This window comes from Aquarana catesbeiana, linkage group LG11 (assembly GCF_042186555.1).
Source record: "Aquarana catesbeiana isolate 2022-GZ linkage group LG11, ASM4218655v1, whole genome shotgun sequence".
NCBI lineage: Eukaryota > Metazoa > Chordata > Amphibia > Anura > Ranidae > Aquarana > Aquarana catesbeiana.
In genome coordinates, this window is record NC_133334.1 from 78,094,108 (window position 1) to 78,102,025 (window position 7,918).

Here is a 7,918-nt window from a genome sequence, read left to right on the forward strand (position 1 = left end):
AAAAAAATTAAATTGTAAAAAATAATAAAAATAAAAACCACTGACATCATCCACTGCCCTACTGACACCGTCCATTGCTCTACTGACACTGTTAGCATATATACACAGATCTTATATCCCTTACATAATTCTAGTCCTTTGAGCACACACCCTCACCTACCCATGGGGGTTCTTTACTAATGTGTATATTTATCCCAGTTCTTATTCATTTCTACACTGTGGTTATGTGGTTCTATTCTCTCTCCCTGCATTTCTAGCCTTTCTTGGTTGCAGGTTCCGTTCACGACTTTGTAAAGTGAAGATTTTCATATTATTTTATCATTTTTAACCGCTTCAGCCCCGGAAGATTTTACCCCCTTCCTGACCAGAGCACTTTTTTGCGATTCGGCACTGCATCGCTTTAACTGACAATTGCTCGGTCGTGCGACGTTGCACCCAAACAAAATTGATGTTCTTTTTTCCCACAAATAGAGCTTTCTTTTGGTGGTATTTGATCACCTCTGCGATTTTTATTTTTTGCGCTATAAACAAAAAAAGAGCGACAATTTTGGAAAAAAAAAGCAATATTTTTTAATATTTGCTATAATAAATATCCCCAAGAAATATATTAAAAAAACATTTTTTTTCTTCAGTTTAGGCCGATATGTATTCTTCTACAAAAATTACAATAAGCGTATATTGATTGGTTTGCGCAAAAGTTATAGCGTCTACAAAATAGGGGATAGTTTTATGGAATTTTTATTATTAACTTTTTTTTATTAGTAATGATGGCGATCTGCAATTTTTATCATGACTGCGACATTATGGCGGACACATCGGACACTTTTGACACTATTTTGGGACCATTATAATTTATACAGCGATCAGTGCTATAAAAATGCACTGATTACTGTGTAAATGACACTGGCAGGGAAGGGGTTAAACACTAGGGGTTAAGTGTGTCCTAGGGAGTGATTCTAACTGTGGGGGGGATGGGCTACAACTCACATGACAGCGATCACTGCTCCCGATGACAGAGAGCAGTGATCTCTGTCATGTCACTAGGCAGAACGGGGAAATGCCTTGTTTACATAGGCACTTCCCCATTCTGCAGCTCCGTGACATGATCGCCAGGAGACCGACAGACATCAAGTCCGCCAGTCCCGCGGGCACGGTCACATTGTACGCGGAGGGCGCTGACCCCACCAATTAAAGGGGACGTACAGGAACACCCATTTTCCCACCACTGCCATTGTGCCGACGTATATCGGTGTGCAACGGTCGGCAAGTTGTTAATCATAGCATTGGAGCCCACACACATCAGCTCTGGACATTCTTTTTCTGTGGAGGTCCGAGTTATGCTCCTGTTTCATTCCTTGGGTCCCAGTACCTCAGCTCCCATGACAGATGCCTTGAGCGGCACTTTTGTTGCAATTTTACCATTTCACATTCAGCGATTAAGTACTCAAGGGGGAGGAGCTATTTCCTCCCTTTGGTTACTATTTTTCTTCCTTTTTGTCAGGCACCTTTGCAATAATGTTTTTTGGTCATTTTTATTTTTTACACTTGTGTTGTTCACAGGTATCTGATGCACTTGCCCCTGAAGAGTAGAATAAATCTATGAAACGCGTAGGGATTATTTGATGCATCGTATTCTTATTAGATGGTTCAATCAGTTATATACAGAATTCCTTTTTTTATACTCTGTCCCTGAGGTGGTCTATGTAGGATTGGTTGTTGTTATTTATCTTACAATGTATTACCTTGATTATATAATGTATCAATTTATTGTTGTTGCTTGTTCTATATACCATGTTTTGTTGTGTATAAGGATACAAACCCACAAATGGATTTTTAACATTTTATGCAATCTTTACTAAGGAATAAAAATTGTGTTTTTACACTGACTGCCTTTCTGTCGCACATACCTCATTTAAAGTCCAAAGGACCCCTTCTTTGTTTCTATAGAAGTCCCAATTTGCAGGTACAGTTTAAGAAGAACTTCAAGTCATCAGCTGTTTGTATAGCTACAAGTATAGTTGGGAACAGGAACAAAGTGGAAAGAGAAAGTTGATTAAAGTAGAACTATAGGCAAAACTTTTTTTTCATTTTGGATAGTGTAAGGGAGGGTCATGACCCTTGTCAGATATTTTTCCCCATCTTTGTCCCATTGGAGAGATTTTCCTTCACTTCCTGTCCCGTAGCCAAACAGGAAGTGAGAGGAAATCCCTGCAAATTAAGGGAATACTTTTGGGACCCCCAGGTCACCAGAACTAGTGTCCCCATTGTAAGATTCCCCCTCTATTACTTTTCTGGGGACAACCCAAAATTTGGGATTTCCTTTTACTTTCACTTTCAACAATAATGGTAAACAGGACAAATAGAGAGGGTAAAGCTCCCTAAAGGGGGCAAAAAAACAATAAAAAATGAGGGGTTCTAATCCAGCTCTACTGTGTCCAAAACTAAAAATTATACTTATACTGGTAAATTCATACTTCAGGACATTTTACCATTTTATATACACTCAGCAGCCACTTTATTAGGTACACCTTGCTAGTACCAGGGTGGACCCCTTTTGCCTTCAGAACTGCCTTAATTCTTCGTGGCATAGATTCAACAAGGTATTGGAAACATTCCTCAGAGATTTTGGTCCATAGTGACATGATAGCTGCAGATTTGGCGGCTGCACATCCATGATGGGAATCTCCCGTTCCACCACATCCCAAAGGTGCTCTATTGGATTGAGATCTGGTGACTGTGGAGGCCATTGGAGTACAGTGACCTCATTGTCATGTTCAAGAAACCAGTATGAGATGATTTGAGCTTTGTGACATGGTGCATAATCCTACTGGAAGTAGCCATCAGAAGATGGGTACACTGTAGTCATAAAGGGACGGACATGGTCAGCAACAATACTCGGGTAGGTTGTGGCATTTAAATGATACTCAACTGGCTACTAAGGGGCCCAAAGTGTGGAAAGAAAATATCCCCCACACCATTACACCACCAGACTGAACCGAACTGATAGAAGACAGTTGGGATCCGTGCTTTCATGTTGTTTATACCAAATTCTGACCCTACCATCTGAATGTGAGGCTCATCAGAGACTCATCAAACCAGGCAATGTTTTTTCACTCTTCTATTGTCCAATTTTGGTGAGCCTGTGTGAATTGTAGCCTCAGTTTCCTATTCTTAGTTGATTGGGTGGCACCCGGTGTGGTCTTCTACTGCTGTAGCCCATCTGCTTCAGGGTTTGATGTGTTCTGCATTCAGAGATGGTATTCTGCATACCTTGGTTGTACCGAGTGGTTATTTGAGTTACCGTTTCCTTTCTATCATCTGGAACCAGTCTGCCCATTCTCCTCTGACATCAACAAGGCATTTTCGGCCACATAACTGCCGCTCACTGGATATTTTCTCTTTTTCGGACCATTCACTGTAAACCCGAGAGATGGTTGTGCGTGAAAATCCCAGTAGATCAGCAGTTTTTGGAATACTCGGACCAGCCCGTCTGTCACCAACAACCACGCCACGTTCAAAGTCACTTTCTTCCCCTTTCTTCCCTATTCTGATGCTCAATTCGAACTTCAGCAAGTCATCTTTACCATGTCTAGATGCCTAAATGCATTGCCATGTGATTGGTTAGAAATTTGTTGTACTAAGCAATTGAACAGGTGTACCCAATAAAGTGGCCAGTAAGTGTATATACACGTGTGTGTGTATAAAAGTTAAGCCTGGAGTTACCCTTTAAAAAGAAAGATTTCCTTTATTGGACATAACAAGATTCTATAGATATTCTAAACAAAGCAATGATATTTGTAAGCACAATAATTCAACCTGGAAAATCATTAGCGTTCTAAAATCAGATATCAAATATAGTGCTGAGTACTTTCAGTTAAATATATGTCTCTGAGAGAGCCATTACTGTGCTCTGTGCATTAGCATGTACGGCATGCTCTACTGACTATCCCACATCAATAACAATGTGCCCTGCTTATTTTAACAGAACAAATTAGGTCATGATTTATTAATGCCATTGTCAATAAAATATCCAAACTATTATATTCCAAGAAGCAGACAGTGATGTCATTTACAGATTTGGTTGTGTTTTCATAAGCCCAGCCAAAAGTATCTAATAAAATAATCTATAACTATATATTCAAATTCTTCCTCCCAACCTTGTTTTAAAAACCCAACTCCAGGTACTTTGATAAAGTTACACTTTCTAACCTCTTAATATTTTGTTTGATCACTAAGGGGTCTTTTTTTAAATGTTTTCACACAAGTTTCACCCAACTTTTAGCCCATGTTCACATCGGGCCATTTTGACATACGATTGGACATGTCCAATCGCATGTCAAATCCCCGGACATTGCCGGCAACGGAATCAGTGCGACACCGACTTTGGGGCGCTGCTCTGATTCCCAAAAGTAATTCCTGCACTACTTGTAGCGACTTCTGAGCGATTTCAATAGACATCTGTGCAGAAACCCATACATATGTCTCTGAAATCGCTCCCGAAGTCGGACTTACATGCAGGTCTGAAATCGTGCAAGTTCAACTGAACTCTCATGATTTCTAACCCGCATCATTGTGAACCTAGGCTTTCCCAGGATTTACACATTTTTCCACTTGAATCCAGTTTTAAAAAATGCATTAACCTTGAATGAAAGCGTCATGATCTTATGTAAAAGTATTTATCAGTATTTGCTTAGATTCTACGCTGTATTGGTCTGCTCCCATAAAGCACTAAACTAGCACTGCATTGGGAAAGCGTCAATGATAAACATGAGTTTTGGTGTTGCTTACCTGCCCCCATCTCTCCTCTGGTTTACCCTTCACAAAGCACAGTCTGTGATGAAGCTGAGTGATTGTGCGTGATTCTCAACTACCAATCTGTTACCAGGTCAAAAAGATGAATAAGCTAGTTTGCAGTTGGATCCTCATTTCTGGAATATAATCAATCATGCTATAGACAGTGGAACAGTTATGACACCCATCTTCTCTCCATTCTTTGCTATTGTTATGCTGCCTTTTGGCCAGTTGGCTAAATGCAACCTAGGCATGAGCTTAGGGCCTTGTAGATACCCTTTGCTGTACCCCTCTGTTAGTGTATGTTTCTTCAATACCTTATACCGCCATTAGATGGAGGTGGTATATAATATATCTATTATCGGTCTTCATTTCCTCTATACATCCTGTTTTGCTAAACCTGCCAGCATTCACAATGGTGGTGCCCTTATGCCTCCATCATTAATGCTTGAATTGCCCTTAGTTAAGATGGTGCAGCGGGACTATATAAATGATGCATGTGATGACACAATTACAGCAGCCAATCCCCAGACGACGTCCTATCGCGACGAAACATATAGGGTGGAGCCTGTGACACTGACGTCATCATGTTTACCTCTTTGGAGGTAAGCATGATTTACCTCTTTGGAGGCAAGCAGCGAGCAAAGGAAGCTTGAGGAGACGCTGCTATTTTGGCACACCGCGCATTTAGACGTTCTATCCTGTAAGGCCCCTTTCACACTGGGGCGGTGGGGGCGTCGGCGGTAAAGCAGCGCTATTTTTAGCGCTGCTTTACTGTCGTTTTTGCGGCTGTATTCGCCCGCAAGCGGTGCGGTTTTAACCCCCGCTGGCGGCCGAAAAAGGGTTAAAACCGCTCGTATAGCGCGGCTACAGCCGCGGTATTGCCGCGGTATGGCCACGCTGTCCCATTGATTTCAATGGGCAGGAGCGGTTTAGGAGCGGTGAATACACCGCTCCTTCACAGTTCCAAAGATGCGGCTTGCAGGAGTTTTTTTCTTCTCCTGCCCTCGGGCTTTCACACTGAACAAACAGCAGCGGCTGTTTTGGGTCGGTTTGCAGGCGGTATTTTTAGCGCAATAACACCTGCAAACCGCCCCAGTGTGAAAGGGGTCTAAGTGCAATTCATTTAAGCGTATTAAACTATGGGAGCCTTTTTTGTTTATATCTTTGAGTGACACAGATCTAGCAGCTTCAGACATCCATACTGGTTTTTGGGAGACCGAATTCCCTGGGCTTGGTGACACCGCTTAGGTGGTCATTTAAGTCGGTAAGGAGACTACATGCTCACCTTGGGTGTAAAACTATCTGGAGGAGGGATCTTTCTTTGGCTTCTGGTCTCTACATCTATATGATAATCTACTGGCTAGCCTTCTTCACTTGGATATTTTATTTTGGGACTTTGCTTTAGTCTTTTTTTCTCAGATTTTTTTCACCATATGTATTTGAGAATTTTTATTATTATTTTTATTATCTGTTTATGGTGTTAGGTCATTGTTTATACACTTATGAACACTTTTTGTAAGGATATATTATTCACTATATGTATATTTCATTTTTTACTGGTTTGAGCACAGTATGCATTACTTTTTGATATCCTATCAAAGCACGCCATTAGGAGTTTGGATTATAACTACTCTGATTTCTTTTGTTGTCAGTTTTCAAAATTCTCATATTGGAACTCTGCCTTAGTCTTTATTTTCAGTCTTTTTTCACCACTTCTGAATTTTGAAAAAAATCACATTTTTTTTTTCTCATTCATTAATTTGGAGATTTAACCCAGATCAGCGCTGCACCCACACCTTTTTCCACTTGTTTGAGTTTTGTATTTAGACTTTTTTTGTACTGGATTCATTTTTAGTTTCTTATATTTGTTTCTAGCGCAGCGTTACCCTTTTGTTTTTTTTTTTACTACTAACCCACAAAAGACAGTCTGCTCTCTTACAGAAAATCTCCAGGCTCCACCTCCCGCATTTTTTTTTTTTTTCACACCCCTGCCCACCTCGATGCAAGTCTTTAGCATTTCAGATACTCACCCGCCCAGCAGATCTGGCGATGCAGAACACTCTCAGAATTCAGGGTGAAGATCTACTTTAACTTTTTTTGTTCCTATTATGTGTACTATGTGTAGTATTTAGCCATGTTGCAGCACAGCTGCACCAAAACTCTGCTTGGCCTGGTGTATGGGTAGCAGAGAAGTGGCTGTTTTAGAGGAGAGATTGCACCAGAAGGCACTGCAGTGCTTTGTTGATGCCAAAAAAAAAAAGGCATGGGGTTGAAACAGATCATGGTTCTGCTGCCAGCAGGATTATTAATGTACATGGAATGGCGCATTATGCAATATCATAAAGGTAGCGCTGCCATTAAATAATTAAAGTGGTTTACTGGCAAGCAATTCAAATTGATTTTTTAACTTTGTTTTCATCCCTTTTCAGATTTACAGAATATGTGGGTTTTTGCAAGAAAACCTTGGCCTGATCATTCTGCCTCTTCAAAACAATTTGTGTTCTCTGTACATAGTGAGATATGCAAGCTGATCATTTCAGTTACTATACTATAGAAATGAGACAAAGACCATCTGTTACAGTAATCCAATACTTTTCCCTGACTGGACAAAGTAACAGAATAATGCCCTGTACACACGATCAGACATTCTGACAACAAAATCCATGGATTTTTTCCGACGGATGTTGGCTCAAACTTGTCTTGCATACACATGGTCACACAAAGTTGGTCGGAAATTCCGAACGTCAAGAACGCGTTGATGTACAACACGTACGACGAGCCGAGAAAAAATGAAGTTCAATAGCCAGTGCGGCTCTTCTGCTTGATTCCAAGCATGCGTGGAACTTTGTGCGTCGGAATTGTGTACACACGATCGGAATTTCCGACAATGGATTTTGTTGTCGGAAAATTTGAGAACCAGCTCTCAAATTTTGTGTGACGGAAATTCCGATGGAAAATGTGTGATGGAGCCTACACATGGTCGGAATTTCCGACAACAAGGTCCTATCACACATTTTCCATAGGAAAATCCGACCGTGTGTACAGGGCATTACTTTACATAACATACATACTTTTTTATAACAGGTAACATATAGAACCTGTTCTCACTTTCCCATCCACCCAA

The 7,918-nt window shown here is 40.7% G+C and overlaps 1 long non-coding RNA gene across 1 annotated transcript in view; it reads right to left on the reverse strand.

The window, feature by feature from the left end:
• LOC141112971 (uncharacterized) overlaps positions 1 to 4,876 on the reverse strand; it is a 56,385-nt gene extending 51,509 nt beyond the window's left edge. Inside the window, exons 1-2 of the long non-coding RNA XR_012236677.1 lie at positions 4,789 to 4,876; positions 1,908 to 2,006 (exon numbers count right to left, since the gene is read on the reverse strand). This is a non-coding gene — a long non-coding RNA (uncharacterized lncRNA). The remainder of the gene's footprint in view (positions 1 to 1,907; positions 2,007 to 4,788) is intronic.
• Between the last annotated feature and the right edge of the window lie 3,042 nt (positions 4,877 to 7,918).